The 20,636-nt window shown below is 32.3% G+C and overlaps 1 long non-coding RNA gene across 1 annotated transcript; it reads right to left on the reverse strand.

The window, feature by feature from the left end:
• Positions 1 to 786: 786 nt before the first annotated feature.
• On the reverse strand, positions 787 to 16,218 carry LOC143194304 (uncharacterized). Its single transcript, XR_013005288.1, has 2 exons — positions 16,077 to 16,218; positions 787 to 1,087 (listed from the first exon to the last, which is right to left on the reverse strand). It is a non-coding gene; the product is annotated as an uncharacterized LOC143194304 (long non-coding RNA).
• Positions 16,219 to 20,636: the final 4,418 nt, after the last annotated feature.

Raw genomic sequence — 20,636 nt, forward strand, 5'->3', positions numbered from 1 at the left:
TTTTAATTTGGCAAATAAATACTAATGCTTTTATTCAGCATTTGCTTGTGAGCGATTCAAATGCCAATAAAAGAGATAGTAAGTTAATTTATAATTAAAGATGTTTTAAAAATATTTGCAGATGTCTCTTAAGTGCGTGAGAAGATGTGTTATATTTCGTTATAGTTTAATTATAGTTATGTTTAATTTATTTTTAATTTATAAATAATTTATTATCTATTTAGCGTACGAGTCAGCGCAGAATATATATATATATATATATATAAGTAGTAAATGAAATAAAAACGTTAAAGTTAAACAAGTATTCTTTCTTATACACAAGTTGTATTAACATAGGACATGAAGAATAAAATGAAGAATTATAGAATAATTGTCAATAATAGGGACAAATCTTCATCACGTAAAATTTTCATAAAGTTTATTCGTTACCTTATATGTCATTCGAACAGGAATTTTTTTCTGTGTTTATAAGTGCTACATGATGTTTATATACTTAGTACACTTCAGAATCTATGAAAATACGAAAAAAGTTTTGTAATTAACATGCCTATTGCACCATATAATAATTATTAGATTTATTTTGCTCATTAGAGGGCTATTAAAACTACAAGTTCAAGTTAGTTTTTCTGTAGTTTATTAAAACTAAGGACAAACAGAACGAAATATAAGTAGAAAAATCTCCTTCATATTTTATGAATTTACGTCGAATTTTACTTCTTGTAACTCGAGGAATATATTCCCGAATAGTTTTATTATGAATTTACGAAATAGAAACATTTATTTGAACTTGGAAGAGCGAGTCCTTTTAACTTAAAACCTACCTGCTATAAGATAAAGTCGTTAAAAATATTTTCCTTACTCTGCGAGAGCGTAGAAGTTAAAATATCGTTAATATTAATGCAGTTCCTTCTTCCGCCATCCCATTCGGACCATTTCTGGCTGCGAGGCGTCGAGAGAGAACATGGCGAGACCTTAATTTCAACAATTTAAGTTGTTTTTCTTGGTCCAGACGTGTCCACCTCCCCTTCTGTTTTCTTTTTTCATTATTATTATTCCGGCTCTCGCCTCTTTCTCTCACTCTCGTGATCTGCAACAAATAAAATGTCGTTTTAATTTTCCACTTGACAGCGTTAACTAATGGCTTTTTTCCCGATCTGTCGCCCGTGCGCCATCGCGTCCCTCTTTTCCTCTGACGTCGTTGCGAAACACGGAAAATTAGAATATGAAAATCGTTCCTGTCAAGCTTTTTTCGTTCCGAGACCTATCGACTCGATCTTGAGCGGGGATGTTGCCGCGGTAGATCGTTGCGTTCTTTTACCGATATCGATCGTTTAATGACATCGGCTCATGCCTTTGTTTGTTGGGTAAGCATTAATTATATAAGAAGGTCGATGGAAGCTAAGGTATGAAGATAATAGGACGAAGAAAAAAAACTTTTTTTTTGTTCTGGCCTAAAAACCACGTGCTGAAATAAATGACGCATAGCTGGTCGCGGAGACTTGCCCTGGAGTGACAAGTTGGACCGGGTTATGTGGAACTGCCTCTGGGCTTACCAATACACTAAACCGAAACCGCCTCACAGTTGACCCCTGTGGTTCGCTACTGCTACTGCATTAAATTTGGGGATATGGCACTCGCTGATCGGGCAGCCGTTATTGGGCACGAGGGCCCGGCGATTCTATTGATTCGCGAACCTGAGTTAACACACACCTGGATACTGTTGTATGGGGGCAAAAATTATGACTGTAATGACGGATGAGGTCGTTTCAGCCTGGAAAAGGGGGGAGCTTGGCGGTGACAGCTCGCGAACAAGCGCGTTTTCAGAAGAACTTGAGCTGAGTTGTTGTTTGTGGAATGATTGAGATATGAAGTGATTGATTTCTGGAGTGTCAGTTTCCCTGTGAATTTGATTATTTTTTCCAAGCCATGGAGCGTTTAAGATTATCCTGAGGAGCCTATCTTGGAAAACTGCAAGTCGTTTCACCCGGTTGGGTGTAACAAATTTGAAATAGATATTCGTTCCATGGAAGAGTACGGGCAGGTAATGCCATCATAGCTCTAAGTGCAGACCTGGGCTACGGTCTTGCCCTGCCAGATGAACCCACCCATCACCCTAGTACAGTTTCTCAAGGCGCAGCAAGAATCCTTGATTTCTTTATTCTTCAAGACGTAAATCGCCATTCCGAAGTTCGAGTCCTTGACGAACTAGACTCTGATCATGGTCCGGTCCTTCTCAAACTCGGAAACTGCGCCACCACTCAAGTCCCATTAACAAGATTCGGGAAAAAAACCGACTGAAAAAAAAAACAAAAACGTTGTTATGTCTATGTTACTCAAAATGTTTCTTTTTCCGTATATTTTTTATATGATGGTAAACAGTATTCAATCGATTATTATTAGTGAAACTATCGTAATTTAACCAAAAATAGTTGTACAATCCAAAAATGGTGGTGTTATGAATTCTTACCATCAAGCTGAACAATCAACAGCAATGTTATTTGAGTATTACGCGTCACTTGCATGGAACTATTTGTTTGTCACTCAAGGAATCTGACACTCACTCTCTCTCTCTCTCTCTCTCTCTCTCTATATATATATATATATATATATATATATATATATATATATATACATATGTGTGAATTTTCTTCTTACTACTCTTAGTAATTCCACAATCTATCCAGAAGTGATCTCCTGTATAAAATACTATTTTAATTAATTAGTCTTATTTTAAAGTTTATTCTAAAGTCTATATACGTCCAATAACGAGATCGGATGGTATTTGAAGTTTTACTCTACGCTCTTCACTGTCACTTCGCCTATTTAGCTGATTATCAAGTACATTTAGATGCACTGACACTTTTTCGAAGTATTTTACACAAATACGTTGAATCATACTTGTTATAAATTATACGGAGCATTGACAATGGACCCATTGTATGACGGATATATTGAGCTTGCTGAATTGATTGATGTTTATTAATGTGTTATCGCAAACAATATATTTTTATTTCTTTAGCAATTCGTAGTTTTAAGAAAAATTTTAATATATAATACGGAGCATCGACAATGGCACGCAACACTTTATTTTGGAACCATTGTATGACGGATATATTTAACTTGCTGAATTGATTATTAATATGTTATCGCAAACAATATATTTTTATTTCTTTAGCAATTCGTAGTTGCGTTTTAAGAAAAATTTTAATATATAATACGGAGCATCGACAATGGCACGCAACAATTTATTTTGGACCCATTGTATGACGGATATATTGAGCTTGCTGAATTGATTGATGTTTATTAATGTGTTATCGCAAACAATATATTTTTATTTCTTTAGCAATTCGTAGTTGCGTTTTAAGAAAAATTTTAATATATAATACGGAGCATCGACAATGGCACGCAACAATTTATTTTGGACCCATTGTATGACGGATATATTGAGCTTGCTGAATTGATTGATGTTTATTAATGTGTTATCGCAAACAATATATTTTTATTTCTTTAGCAATTCGTAGTTGTGTTTTAAGAAAAATTTTAATATATAATACGGAGCATCGACAATGGCACGCAACAATTTATTTTGGACCCATTGTATGATGGATATATTGAACTTGCTGAATTGATTGATGTTTATTAATGTGTTATCGCAAACAATATATTTTTATTTCTTTAGCAATTCGTAGTTGCGTTTTAAGAAAAATTTTAATATATAATACGGAGCATCGACAATGGCACGCAACAATTTATTTTGGAACCATTGTATGACGGACATATTGAACTTGCTGAATTGATTATTATTATGTTATCGCAAACAATATATTTTTATTTTTTAGCAATTCGTAGTTGCGTTTTAATAAAAATTTTAATATATAATAATTTTTTCAGTCAGCAAGACATTCTTATAAATCTATCTAGTTCATGAAGAGGTTCCCTGAATTTTCTTTCTGGGTAGTTTCGTTCGGTTTAGGATTCCAGATTTTCATGATCAGTGATAATCAGTTAAATCAGCTAGTCTAAACATACTTCAAGTTTTTCAAGCCAAAATCCTTGTTAACCCAACTCTAATATTTTTTATTAAGGACATTGTAGTGACAATATAAGGCTTATTAAATATGTTGTAAATATCCCACAAGCTGTTGGGAATAGAACTAAAGAAGTCAATTATCAAAATAAATCAAGGAAGTGACGGCTAAAGAATGACAGCTACAAAAATGGCAATAAATTAGTACGTCTGAAAATGAAATTATTTTAAACATTACAAATCAAAGGTTAAAATGGAAATACTAGAAATTAAAACAATCCAAAAATATAAAGCGAACTATAAAACCAACCTGATCAATGTGACATTTCAATTAAAACATATCTTAAAGGTTTGGAAAATAGCTGATATTACATGATCCCAAAACCCAAAAATCAAATATATTTAGTTTATATTAACGTTATAGTACATATAAGGCATATATTATCGAAAAATTTAAAACTACAATTAAGAACATAGGTATAATAGTTAGAAGGTTAAAGTTGTTTTAAATATTAAAGTTTTTCCACACTAGTATAGGTAGAGTTCTAGGCGCGTTTCTTCTATGTAGTGGTACCCCCTGGAAGCTTAATAATTATATATCCAATTAATGTATTTTACTTTTACTAGAGAGCATATTTGCCTTTTAACTTTTAGTTCTTGTTTCATTCGATGGTGTGTTCACTTATTAAGTCATCTTGGTACACTTGTTGGATGCACATCTTCTCCACCAGTGTACTATGATATGGTAAATTATCCATAACAATAACCGGTGGTTCGTCTAAGTTATTTTAAATCTGATTTTAAAGCAAGCCACTGCAAATATAATTTATGGTTCGTTTCTTCATGGTAGTCATCCTTGGAGTTGGAGGGAAACTCTAATTCTACACCAGGAATAAAAGCATTCCTGTCTGCAGCAGAAAGAACTATATATCTGCAATGAATTATTAATAAATGTTATGATTGCCAAAACCTAGTCGATTACCTTTTTCCATCAACTTTTGTTATCTGTACAATATATTTATTATCATCTTGCCATGAGTGACCCACTGTACCATTCTGAAATATGCAGGCCTCATCTATATATAAAAATTGATATAATAATTCTTCCTTGACTTTATTATGTTTTTAGAAATTGAATTCTTTTAAAAGCAATGTCTGCAAGTTCAATTCAATCCATTCGTGGGTTATCTTTACACCACTTCAACATCCCTCAAATGCATATCTTTCGGTTTTTTATGGATACTTTCAAGACTAACAAGTTTCTCTGAAAAAAATTTATATGTTTCGATTGATAACACTACTTACTGTTTTTACACATTTCGTATATTTGAACTCTGATACAGCTAACACAAAGCTGATCTTGATTCATTACCCGTTTCACATAAAGACGGTTTCTTGTCCATACCCTAAATAAAAACCATTATCTATTATTATTAATCTAGTTATTTCTATATGACACATCCATAACTATTCGCTGTATATGTTATTGTTGTGTCGACGAAGTAAAGAAAAACAAGTAAAGGAAAACAAAAGCGTTATCTCCAATTGTCCGTGAAGAATTCCTAACATAACCGTTCTAAATCCATCGGACTAGCAGTTGTGTGCAGTATAATGACCGATGCGTGGAGAAACGCATACGCTTCAAGCAGACGAACCGTTAAGCGCCGTCGAAATTATTATATCTCGGTCCGTTTTTCGTGGTGAACTTTATGAATTACGACCTGGCGAAACAAGATATCATCGAGCGTGTATCTGAGAGGGCACCGTAAAAATCCGAAAAATATACGGCGTTAATTCCGACGCGGCCAGACGACATATAATAATGCGTGGGCCTTACCTTCGTATGCGACGAAACATTATATTTCTCTGTTAAAAAGAAATGGCATTCATTAAACAAGCGGAGATTTTAAAATAATATTACATATTAGTGTGTCGCGACGCGATGGAAATTTAATATTTCTCCGGCGTAGATGGCGTTGACAAAATAGCCGAGACACGGTGTGGGCGACGACGAAGGGCTATTTTCTCTTCCTTGGTTACTATTCGTTATCGAGTCGCTTCTACGTATATAAATTTGATGTCAGTGCTTACCCTTTTCATTATCTTACATCGGCATAATAAATATACAATTATACTTACATCATTATTACGTTATGTTAAGATCCAAAGGTTTAATACAGAGCACACCGATAGAGATATAATGTTAAAAATCACCTCATCTTGCTATTGAGTTTTAATATTATTTTTATATTTTTATTCAATTTCTTGTAGGTATAAGGTATGAAGAATGCGAATAAATAATCAGAAAATCAAAAATTTGAGATCAGTGATCCTCTTCGGACTAAACACTTGGTCCAGCTACGCTGCTCTAACTCTGATCTCAAAGGTCAAGTTAATGTAAAACAAGTTACTCCAGCAAGCTCTGTGCGTTCCGTGGTTTTTCAGGACCACTCAAATTTACAGAGAACCTGACACCCCAACTTCGATTTTGTGAACCACATATTCAACAAATTCCTCAAAACTTCAGCCCTCTCGGATAATCCCTGTCAGAGTTTCTTGCACCTCGATAACCTACAGCCACACTGTTTAGTCCAAGCGGATAAAAGCCGCCTTCGGGTCCTCGTTACTACTATATTACTACTGCTTTTTAAAATTATTTTTATATATTTATGCAATTTATTATGGGTATAAGGTATGAAGAGTGCGAAATAAATGCATTAGTAGATATTCCGAAATATAAAAGTAAATTATGACCTAAGGTTTTTAATTCTTGGAATTTAACTAAATATCCTTTTCCATATATTCATCGGCTGAGTAATTATTCGGCGCTTCCTTTTTGTAGCCTGTAGTTTTGTGTAATATGAACTACGCTCAGATCAACTAATAAGATCGGTGACACAGAATATATCAAGAAATATTTTAGGCTATGGTCGACTCGCTGCCGTCTCCAACTCTTATACAATACATTATTCGTCGTTTCTGTTGTACGAAAATCAACTAAGAGTGCGTGATTTTTCTAATAAAATCTGGCAAGCTTTTACCTCAAAATGGCTGCTCTAACCTCTATATTTTATATTTGAAAGGATATTAAAACAGAAAGTGAATATGTAAAAACTTAAGCTAAATGTCCACTATGTTCCAATAGGCGTGAAAGAAATAATATAGGTGAACAAAATTTGAAAACAACAAGAACGTCCTGTCCTCTTTGTTTACAAGAATCTTAGAAACTTGCCATCAATTTTGCAGTTGCAAGTTTTAATTTAATTTGGTGTCTGGTTAAAAGAGAATAACTAAGTAAAATTGTTCTTGTATAAAGACTCAGTTATTGATATGGTTCCGAATATATAGTATATCATTGTACTATATACATATTGTGGTATTAACTTCGGATTCATTTCAGGTTTATTTCCTAACAAAACACTAACCGAATATTGCAGCTAATAAATACGTTTTAATAAATAAATACGTCCCTAATTTGTCCATCAAGGGTCCATTGAAAGTCCATTGAAATTATGAAATATTAACTGTATATTTGTATAATGTTTAAAACATTTATATTTTAAGCTGTTTAACAATGACATATATAAATACATAATAGATGACAATTTATTCTTCGAACTTTGTATCATTTATTTTGATTAATTACTTTATAGAGCCAATCGATAATTTAATGTTTGTGAATATATGTCTTTAATATACATTTATAAGTTGTAAAAAATCAGTTACCTAATTGTATTTGTTATTATTTTAATTAAATGCTAAAGTCAAATGTCTCTGTTTTAATATAGAAACATGCATTATTTTATTTACTATTCCATATCTATATATATATAATAAATATTTGATGCTCTACAGTTATTACAGTTCTGAAAATAATCGTAGCTATGATATTTGTTATAATGTTCATTGGCATAGTAATTTAATCTTATCAATACCTTGTTAAATGCCACTAAAAATATATATTGCGTGTCATTTCTTGAGTTACCCTGCATATATTTTGATGTTTTAATATACACATTTATTATTATAAATAAATTTAGGTATCAAATACTGATATTATATTGAAAAAACTGTGAAAATATGTTTTATTAAAATATCATTTTTACATTATTGCCTATATTCTATTATGAGAGAAATAGGATTATTTTAATAAATTTTAATTAAATCTCGAATAGACTCTATGATTTCAAATATTACTTGAGGGATAAATAATTGAACAACAATAAGAACTGCCTCCAAAGTAAGTTCAACATAACGATATAACAAAGCTGTACTAGAAAATTTCATTTTGAAACAAAAAAGAAAATTTACGAGCAAAGAGCGAATACTTTACCGCGACTTCATTTTCTTCAGATGTATTTAGATTAAAATAACAGATCAATTGAAAAGTCCCAGGCCTGCCACATAGATGGCGCTACTAGAACTAAATCCATTTGTTTTATAGTTGAACACACCATGAACCTGTTACAAAGCGTGGGAAAACGCAACAGTCGGCTGGCAAGATTTTGATGCCTGAATTTTGGGATGCGCATGGAATAATTTTCACTGACTACCTTGAAAAAGGAAGGACCATCAACAGCGACCATTACATGGCGTTATTGAACCGCTTGAAAGACGAAATCAGTCGCATTTGAAGAAAAAGAAAATGCTGCTTCAACAAGACAATGCACCGTGTTATGAGTCTGTGAAAACGATGGCAAAAATCCATGAATTTGGCTTCGAATTGCTTTCTCGTCCGCCGTATTCTTCAGATCTGGCCCCCAGCGACTATTATATAAAGGAATGTTCGCTGGGAAGAATTTTGTGTCGAAAGAAGAGGTGACCGCTGAAACTTGAAACTATTTTAAAGGAAAGGACAAATCGTACTACAAAAATGGTATCGCAAAATTTTAGGGTCGCTATAATCACTGTATCACCCTTGAAGGGAATTATGTTGATTAAAAAAACTTATTTTGCCAAAAAATATGTTTTACTCTAGTAGACCGGGGACTTTTCAATTGACCTGTTGTGTCACCGCTTAAGATCACTTAAACATTATAAAAACATTTTATTAACAGTTATTCACAATTAATATTTTTTGATAAATATTACTTCGAAACCCGAAAGGACTACTAATAACTAGAAATATTTTTCTTTACTTGTGATATTTATAAGTGTAATGGGAATCCGTATGACGCAAACGATCTAATTAGACCAGAATATCGAAACTATTTGCTCGAGATAAAATCCAATCTCTTTCAGTAGAAGCAGAAATAATTCATCGTCATTATTTACAGCGCGGTTATTATGGAACACCATCCATTTCTATAAGCAACGCGGCTACAGACTCGCTGAGATTACAGAACTTGCTTCTTGAGACACGCACATGTATCAATGAATATCGTTGCGTCTCATTATAGAGATTATGTCGCTAATGATCATTAGTTCTATAATGGAGCTTCTGCTGTAGCATTTTATTTGTTATTCGTCGATATTCAGGAGATATCGGTTGGAAATAATTATGTGTATTACGTGGTATCTTCGAAAACTAACGAAGCCTAAGTATGATAATGTTTAGGTATTAAATTAAACAAAGAAAAGGAAACATATTTTATGGGATACATTTTTTTAAATTAATTTCCTAAAATGTCAACAACCTGCCCGTGGTCAATAAGTATTATTATATCATTTCAGTTATATTATTTAACCATCCTGACATTTAGAAAATCACTTCAGTAGGTGATCTGCTGTACAACTTATAATCTAAATCTTATTCTAGATACTATTCTAATTTATTTTAAAGTATATCATAACTTATTCTAAAAAATATTCTAGCTTATTCTAGAGATTATTAAATCTCACTCTATGTGTAATTAGTTCGTATGGTAGTTTGCGTTTGAGCTTACGCACTACACTGTCATCGCGCACATTTAACTGCTTGGCGATTGCATTGGGATGCACTAATAGTCTTTCAGAGTACTTTACATTAACACTCCAAATCACACTCCTTATGGCTTCTATGGGGATATCGCGCTGAATTAGTTTGTTGGGCACATAATATGGGGTATCGACGATGATTCGAAACACTTTATTCTGGAACCTCTGGAGGACATGTATGTTAGATTTGCTATTAGTCCAAATGAGCCTTAGTATTTTGTACAGCAAAACCTTGTTATATAATGATAATTTAGGTTTACGCCCTATCAGTCAGTACATTTGACTTAGTATAACCCCAAGTTATTTGCGTTTTGTGGCAATATGTTCTTTCCATGTCAAACGTTGATCGAAATGCATTCCCTAATATTTAACATTATCTGCTTACGGAAGTTCATGATTACTCAATTTTACTTAGAGACATGTTCTTCTACAAAAGGTGAATGTCACATGGGTAGATATTGTCTCTTTTGCTTTGATATGCCACGTTTTCAACCACAATTCGACATTGTTAAGATGAAGTTGGAGGTCTCGGGTGGCTTATATTGATTTATGAGATATATAAAGTAGAGAATTTGTTTCACCTAATATTAATTAATTAGTAAATATACAAGGGATAAAAACAATTATAATATATAAGTGGAGATTTCGCATGGCCCGTCATATCGGTTATGTGTATTGGGATTTTCGCTATTTTCGGTCAGTTACTAACAATATTAGTAATAACTATGAATCTGGAAGTATTCTTTAATTTAATTATTGGAAGAATTTTTTTTAATTACAAGGTAGACCATTATCAGATATTTTTATTGAGAATTTTGGTATAAGTAGAGAGAAAGTTAAACCCGTATACTTAAAGGAGACATTTATTTAAAAGATGAATGGATTTTCAAATTTCTTTTCGGAATACTTTGGAGAATATTACGGCAAGTTTTCTGCGGATAAACTAACTTGTGTATGTTTCTTTTATACCACATTTGATAAAGAACGATTACAAACTGAAACAACTACCAGAAGCTAACTAACAGACTAAACGAACTAACAGAAGTGAAATTAGGATGGACTTTTTAGTTTTAAAAAAAAAAATAAGTTTTTTTACAAAAATTGCAGACCATCTTAAAATGTTTATCAGGAGCCGCCACTGCTTTACATAGATAAAAAATCTGTTTCAGGAAAATAGAGATGTGTACACTTGATGACATAGTTCTTGTTTCACCGACATATTATATACTTGGACGAATTTAATACAATCAGTACTGTCAAGTAATTTTATTTTTGAACGACTCAATACTTCAAAACAAATCGAATCAAGGCGCTCTGCTTTGATCATCTCGGTCTTGTTAGTTCCTCGGTAGCAAACCGTTCAGATGACAACCTACTTTACAATTTTCCTATTCATGTAACCAGTGCGTGTTCGCTGGGACAATCCGAAAAATTACATCTACCATGTAGCCTGGTCTGGTTTCCGTTCCGTTCGGATGAAACGGCAGCCGGAGTCGACGGTAGTCGTTCTTATTCATAATTGGCGAACAACACAAGCGACGTCCATCGAGAAATAGTATCAGCATAATTGATCTGACGACGACTGGAAACGACGTAGTCGAGTAACGAGTGGAGATTCTTCTCATCGACCTGGTGCAGGTTCATTTCGCGGAAACGACATATCTTCATGATTTAAAGTCACGTGTGTCGTCCGTCGACTCGTTAGGCCCGCTGTCTCGGCGATCTCGTATTAGAATTCGCGTTTAAAGTCGAGTTTGGAGCGTTGTCTATCTCACCAGAATAATTTATAATGATTGTATAGGGTGGACTATCACTTATTTTTACTTTATGCCACTGAAACGACGTCTGTAAATATTTAATAGGTAAATTGAAAAGTCCTCGGCCAACCATAGTAAAACACACACTTCTTTGACAAAATTGGATTTTTTTATCCAACACAATTCCCTTCAAAGGTGATACACTGATTATAGCGACCCTACAGCTTTTCGATACCATTTTTGTAGTACGATTTGTCCTTTGCTTCAAAATGGGCATCAGTTTCGTCGATCTATCTGAGCTACGCTTCAGTTCTTATGAGCATACCAAAAAATGGGTCGATGCGTTGATTCCCTGAAGGTTGACAAAAAGTAGCGGATGTTACGTTTAATAAAATATATTTTATCCATTTTTTGCAATAAAGCTTCAAGTTTAGAAAAAATCATTTAAAAGTAATTTATAGGCTTATATAGGTTTGGTGTTCAGCGACGTGATATGACGACGAATGATATATTTGCACCAAAGTGAGTCTCTTGTACTTTAGAATAGGATTGACTGCATATTCAGTCGTTCCAATGAGTCGCCACTTTTCTTCATTTAAAAGAAATTTTGTTTCAAACCCTACATAGCTAATAACTAGCACAGTCACTAAGATTCTGGTGAAATTATAAGTTTGCTTTTGAATTATTTCAGTTAAACGAAACAATCTTTCGGGTCACAAAAAGATGGATGTATGTATGGTTGGATATATGTGTAGATTATATATGTAATCAAAAATGACTACAAAACCAATATAAGTATAATAAAATACTAAACCCTGGAAACTTATTGTTTGAAATTATTGTCTATTAATAAATAAAGTACTTAAAAAATATAAAATCGAAGATCGCATATCCCTTTTTTAGTTCATTTAGTTTAGTTGCATGAAAATAGTGGAAAACAATAAGAAAATTAATTTTATATTAATTATTGATAATTAAATGTTTAACGCTCAAACTCTTTTTTTTTCAATATTGCTCCAGCATTAAATGTTGCTTAGTAAGACAATATCAACTTTGTCTACTGTTAGGACACTGAATCTCCGCTTGTATTCCCCAGAAGGATCTTGGGGATGTTGGTTTGTATAAATATTCTGTATGAACTGGTAATATATCAATTGTACAGAACGAACACATTAAACTGTTTTTTTTTTATCATAACAAAGTTCTTTTGACTGAATAATAATTTTTATGCAGGTAGAAATTGTGCAGTGTTGAATCCGTTTTACACTTACCCATGAAACAGCGATTAAATGACCATTTCTAGTTCATATTAACTACTATCAGAATGACAAGTTTATGATGTTGAAAACGAATCAAATCTGAAGCTTTGTATAAATTAATTTTTATAGTTCCTTAACAAATTCTTTCATATGAAAATAAATAACATTGATTTTAATATTGTCCATAGTTTGCTATGATTTTGTGCCATTTCTAATTTACATACGTATGTTATTGTGCAAGAAGCTTGCAGGCTTCTAGCAGCTCCTGCAGATTCACGAAATATTTTAATGTAGGACGTGAAGACAAGTGTTGCTATACAGGGGGTTGCTATACAGGGTTATATATGGGTTTACAACTTCCTAAAATTGGAAGGCTGAATTCTGAATGTTCTTTCATGTGTTCGGTGAGCTCTTTCATTTATCAATTGTTGATTGTAGTATTCAGCAACCGAAAAAGCGATAAAACAGTATCTTTATGTCCTATCAGATTTACAGTGTAGATTTGACTTTTTAGGACGTATGTTTGGCTTTCCTATATTAGGCAAAAATATCTCTTTTTTGGCTGTATTTATACCTAGGCTAAGTTTGGTCACAAATTCAGAAAATATTTTTTCCATGTTTATTTTATCTCTTTTGGGTATCACTCTTTGAGTAAGATCATGTCTAAACATTTTAGTTCAGCTGAATTGACTGCATCCAGCATATGAAATTACATACATGCATTCTCATCTTCTTCTATTTTATTATTTAAATTTTTTTTATTTTTTACTTTTTTTAATGTATAGATTATTGTTTTTACAGATTATGAATTATTAATTAGTGAATAAAAATCACTCAAAATATATAATTTCAATGACAATTTTAAATGAGGTTATTTGTTTTCTTCTGTATGAAATATGAAATATGCCTGTATGGGAATGGAATTGTTATTATATTAAAGATAAGGCTGTATTATTAAATATTTGACAATTTAAAATTTTACCAACTGACGATTGACCTACGTGAACTTCAATACCTAGACTCTTAGAAGACATTTCATTGCGGAAATATGAGAATAATTTCGTGTCATCAATATGTAATAGATCAATTGAAAAGTCGCCGGTCTGACTCATCGATGGCGCTACTAGAATTAAATCCATATGTTTTCTAGTTCGCCCTAGCCCTCAAAAGATGCGTGTATAAATTTGACATCTGTCGGATCATTAGTTTGTGAATTATAGCATTTTGAGTGAAGCAACATTTGTTATAGTGAAAAAAAGGATAAAAAGGCATCAAGGACTGGTATGCTAAGTTCAGATGTGGTAAAATGAGCACCGAAAACGGTGAACGCAGTGGGCGCCCAAAAGTATTTGTTAGCGACGAGACATTTAAAAAATCCACAAAATGGTTTTGAATGACCGTAAATTGAAATTGAATGAAATAGCAGACACTCTAAAGATATTAACTGAACCTATACATCATATTATTCACGAATATTTGGATATGAGAAAGCTCTGCGCATAGTGGATGCCGCGCGAGCTCACTTTTGACTAAAAACAACGACAGCGATGATTCGGAGCAGTGTTTTCATCTTGAAACATCTCAAGCGTAATAAACCTGAGTCTTTGCACCAATATGTGATAATGGATGAAACATGGCTCTATCATTTCATTCCGAAGTATAAAGGACAGTCATCTGATTGAACCGCACACGATGAACTCGCTCTAAAGCATGGGAGAACGCAACAGTCTGCTGGCAAGGTAATGGTAACTGTATTTTCGGCTGCGCATGGAATAATTTTCATTGGCTACCTGCCTTGAAAAAGGATGGACCGTCAACAGCGACTATTACATAGCGTTATTGAAACCTTTGAAGGACGACATCGCCGATAAACGGCCGCATTTGAAGAAAAAAAAAAGTGCTGCTTCACCAAGTGCACCCTGCACAGGTCAGTGAAAACGATGGCAAAAATCCATGAATTCGGCTACGAATTGCTTCCTCATTCTCCGTACTCTCCAGATCTGGCCCCTCAGTGACTATTTCCTGTTCTCAGACCTCAAAAAATGCTCGCTGGGAAGAAATTTTCGTCGAATGAAGAGGTGATCGCCGACACTGAGGAATAGTTTGAAGCAAAGGACAAATCATACTACAAAAATGGCATCGAAAGGTCGAAGGTCGCTATAATCAGTGTATTACCCTTAAAGGGAATTATGTTGAATAAAAAAACTAATTTTTGCTAAAACATTTGTTTTACTATGGTAGGCCGGGGCCTTTTCAATTGACCTGTTACATTTATATGTTCATGTGCTTTAATTCACTTCAGTCTTATTATTTCTTGCGATTGTTGATCATTAGTTGTTTTTCTCCCACGTTGGTGTCCTTTAATAACCCTTCATTAGATAACTTTTTGGATTCATTGGATTTTTGAAGTCATTGAGTATTTATTTGTTGATTATGTAGCTAAAATTATTGGTAACTAATTGAAGATCTCGTAGGTCCAGACATACTTTCTTATTGACTATTGATTAAGTATATTTCTTTAATTCTAGGTTTGATTTGTTCAGCTTTCGGTCACACCGAAATAAGTAATATTAATTAGCATTAATTTTACTTAATTCCCATATTATAAGTCCAACAATATGCCACATCTGTTATATATGAACGCTGAATTAAATTTTAAGGCAATATTGATACAAATACTGAAAAGTTCAGCTTATTTTGCTGTTATCTGCAACTGTTAAAGACAGAATATTTTACTTTGTATATTACAAATAATATATCTATACTTTATAGTAGATGTTATACCTTATATTTAAAAAAATAGTACGGCTCATTAGCATATCTATTGCAATATACTAAGTTGTTTAATGTTACGAATAAGAAAAAACTGAACATTTTATAGCAAGTGACGTGACCATAAAACAAAACACGTAATAAAATAAAACATGTCTGTCTCGAACTTGATGAAACTGTAAACCACGAACCTGAAATATTAAAATTAACTTTTCGTTTTAAATATTCTTTAACGTCGGCTTTTTTTACGCCAAAAAATAGCTTAACTTTCTCTTATTGTTCATGGAACGCCACAAAAGACCCAAAGGAAAATTATCCCGTTTGATCTCATACGGATTTTCTTACCTGCAGCATTCTTTTAATACGATTTTAATGTTAGTTTATCATGTTTTACGTTACTTTCTCGTTCGATTTCGTTGGGTTTTTTTTTCAGTGTGTCGAAAACGCCGCAGAAAAACTCGTCTGGGATTTATTTAATCTAAAACTGAATACTATTGACGCACATTATAACATTGTTATCGTCGGACGTTGTAGATCGTTTCTATTTTTATCTGAGGCCTTTATTTAACTTCGTCGGGCTCGCGAAACTTTAAGGTAACTTTCGTAACTCGTTAAATGTTTATTATTCGAATCGATCGGATTCTGTTAAGGAACTGGTTCATTCGTCTAATATCGCGTTTATTTATCTCGGCTTGTTGCCGTGGCAATATTTGGAACAATACCAAAACGTCAAAGAGGGGTAGGCTAATTGCTTTAAAGTAAACTTCGAGCTTGTGTCGATTCACGCTCATATCATAAAATTATATTTGTAGAGAATAACAAAGTTTTTCAGATATCGCTCAATCTATGTTCTTTTAAGTTCAGATATACTAGAGAAAAGAATAATCTCTGGAGAATAGAGTCTCATATAGTCTATATAAATTAGGATATATAATTGAAGTTTTATTGTAAAAGTCGGTTCAATATATTTTATTTAATTTCGATCAGTGCTTGTTTTGGCATCTTCATAAGAAGTGACGCTAGTCAGACAGCGTAGACTACAAGTAGTAATCAGAACCGGCGTGGTCTAGAGAATACAGTGTGGATAGCAATTCCTATTTTAATACTTCCAGGTATAGTTTCGCCGATTTTCAGCATGTGGTCGATTATTATCATCCTGAATTATACATTCCGGCCATTTTTCGCACAACTCACGGCTCAAAGGCACCTACTGTAGAGAGCTATCCTTCAAATCCTCTTCTAGAAATTGTTTTGGCTGCCCAGAATACTCTTTGTCTCGGTGTCAAAATCAAAACTTTTAAGACGTCGGAATTTCATGCAGTAAGCTTGATGCAGAATTCGATGACTTTTAGCCACCTTTTTCTTCAATCTGACGTAAAAAAGTGAAATTTTCTGCAAATATTATTTACTCGGTACAAATTTGGATATTTTCTAATGCACAAAATAAATTTTAGCTCAAATTTCCTTTTTTAGAATATTTTCTTGATAGTTTCATAATAGGTTGAGGTTGCTATTTGCCTTACAAAAAAAATGATCGAAGTTAAGTGTATTATCTTTCAAAAACTCACTCATATTCGCTTCTGGAAAATAATTAGTGTTTTATCATTAACCGCCCTACGTTATTTAATAGCACTGTCCATGTGGGATTTGTAATAGTTAAGAAGCAAGAAGCCATTTGCTTCGATTTACCTCTTCCGCGAACAAACTTTGTTTGGTTTGATACATCTTGGAATACAGCCGATTTATTACTTAGTTGGTAATTTCAGATAAATGATTCGTCATTAGTGTGGATATTTTATACAGATTATGTTACACCCCAACTATATTTTTAAAAATTTCTTTGCACCAATCCATCCGAATTACCTTTTTTAGCCTTTGTCATATTATGCAAGATCTAACTCGAACAAATACTTTTTAGGATTATACGATCATAGAATATTGTATTAGTGGTTGTAATACAAATTTGAAAGAAAGTCACCTATATCTAAAAATATTAGACACTCTCAATTTGTCTTCTACTGCTGACATTCCAACAACTAAAAAGCACTATTTGGGACCTTGGAAATCTACTAGGGCAGTAGAAAAAGTACAAATGGCAGTCAACGAAATCTATAAATGGACGAAAGATTGAAAAATTTAACTTAATAGATCCAAATCTGTTCAGGTTAATTTTACATTGCGACGAAATAACAAAGCAAAACACATTAGAACACACACAACCAAAATAAAACAACTATACTGATTAGTCGGAAGATACTCTCAACTTGATCTAAAATCAAAGAGGTTGATCTATAAGATAATTGTAAAGAAAATTTGGACCTATGGGATCCAAATATGAGGTTGCACTAAATATTCGAATCTACTAGTCATCCAACGCTGTCAAAACAAGGTTCTTCGATTGATTACCAATGCCTATCGCTACGTAACCAACGAAGAATTGCACGATGACCTGGAAATTAAATGGATTTGCGAAGTTCTAAGATTTCGCCTTGAAATACGAAAGAAGATTACTAAACTGCCTTTTTTTTTAGATCTTCTTCTTATGAAGAATATCATATAATTAGTTATTTATTCTGTAATATTAGAAATTTTTATGTGCTATAGTTATTTACCGAAATATTTGTGAAGAGTAAATCTTCGAGACATAGGCCAAGAGGTCAAACCTACTGTTATCTAACCCATATTTTCACTAGAAATACCCTCTATTGATCTGAGAAACACATTAGTTAACGCTTTTAAAGTCTAAACATAAAAAATATACAATAAAAGTTTATTTAAAATAACTTTCATTCAACAAAAAAAACAGTGTTTGAAAGAATAATTTTGCATCACCGTTCTAAATGAGATTGAACGATATTAAAAACGTTGATCAAATAAAAAATCTAATTCAGTTATGGCTGCACTATATGATAACTGCAGTCAATATATCTCACTTCAATCTTTATAAGAGTCTTTAATAATACATATTTAAATATCACTTATTAAAAAAAAACTGTTCGGTTTACGTGCAAGCCTTTAGTGAACATCAGTTACTTCAGATGAAACAGACTTGTAATTTAATTGTTTAACGTCCCTTTTGATGAGTATATTGGTCCAATAAACAATAGTAAACAATTGGAGACATACAGTCCAATAAACAATCATTGTCCATAGTTTCGCCATCAATATCATCATTCGTGCTTGCAGATACGCTTTTGATTTAAAAATTACATTACGTAATTATTGTTTTGGTTTTCTAGTAGCCTATCTAACTATTAAAATACATTACACATTTATTTATAATATTAGAGGTGTTTTTGTTATACTTTTTTATACGAACTACTTAGTTATATTTTTATATACTCTTGGTTTTGTGACTTATGTAAAATCCTTTTTTTGCAAATTGTATTTATACAATTTTTAATCAAATTTTTTACATTTTCGAAATCCTTAATGCCATTTTCCATTCTAGTCCCGCCTAAACTTATATGCGAACATGATATTAACATCTATTAAATATCCTAATATATATATATATATATATATATATATATATATATATATATATATATATATATATATTATAGTTATATTAAATGTTTGGATAAATATATGAAATATTCGAGTTAAGCTTCAAGATGAGAAAATGTGTATGTTTTGAATACACAATAACCAGACAAACTTAAAATTTGAAATAAAATGATATAGTATGATCTATAAAAATAGGAGCTTTAAGCATGGCTCGAGTTTCTCGGTACTCTCCACGGTACTATTGCGCTTTACCTTTAGTAAAAACCTACGTAGGCCTACATACCTTTGTGGAGTTCTCGGAATGAAGTCGTTCCAAACCAGACAAGTGTACGTTTCCTGCTAATAAAATAAAACATATTTATAGGTGGAGTAGATTAAATTGATTGAGATCATTATCTCTACCGATTTTGTAGTCAAAGTTGTTGGTTGTCTAAAATATTGTACTCTAGTAATTTTAGTTTTCGTATTTCAGGTTCATGAAGCAAAAAAAAATTGATTTCAGGAATTATTGAAGTATAACTTCATAGACGTTTACATTTTTTGTTTTTTAATTGTGCCGACTAACGTTGATTCAAAAATGTATTTTGTTCTATATTATTTAAATGCATGGCGAGAAATTTACACCACAATTTCTAGTCTTAGTTCATACGGCCCTATGAACGATATGCTTTAAATTCGATATTATTTGAGCACTTTTCCAAATTTTTGCTATATTTTTTGCATATCAATTGTTCTATTGTGATCTACTATGTCAACATGTTCATTATCTGTCTTCTATCGAAGGAAATTATTGAACTTCTTTAAAAAATTTCAATTTAACTTTCACTGTTATTTTACATAACTCATAAATTCGATTTGATATATCTCAAAATTTATATTGGGTATAATTTTTCTATATCAGTACAGTTTTCTAAATCAGTTTATCAAGCATAGGAATTAATCGATTGGCCGATTAGAAAAATAATTATCAAAAGAAGAAGAAATACCAAAATCAGTTCTATTGTTTTTGCTGAAGAGTAAATATTGTTTTATTTGAAACCATGTTATCTATTAATACAGCATATTAAAATAAATATTAATTAAAAAAATAAAAGTTTCAGTTTAAACAATCATTAATCAATCTAACTGAACTGTTGAATCGAGAGTTGTGACATTTTTTATATAAAAGAATAGCTTCCTCTTAACATTTTATTGATTTACTAGCCCATTCACACATTTACTTTTGGTTATACTACACAACAATTTTCCAATTATTGGTTTTCGATTATTTAAAAGAGGCTTTTTGATATCAACAACAAAGAAAAGACTCGATACCAACAAACTTTAAAAACAGTGAATTGCAAAACTTACTAGATTCATGTCCAGCTCAAACTCACATAAAGAAAATAATCTTCA

Source organism: Rhynchophorus ferrugineus, unplaced genomic scaffold, assembly GCF_030347505.1.
Source record: "Rhynchophorus ferrugineus isolate W39M unplaced genomic scaffold, kcgeb_rfMv2 rfM1, whole genome shotgun sequence".
Lineage (NCBI taxonomy): Eukaryota > Metazoa > Arthropoda > Insecta > Coleoptera > Curculionidae > Rhynchophorus > Rhynchophorus ferrugineus.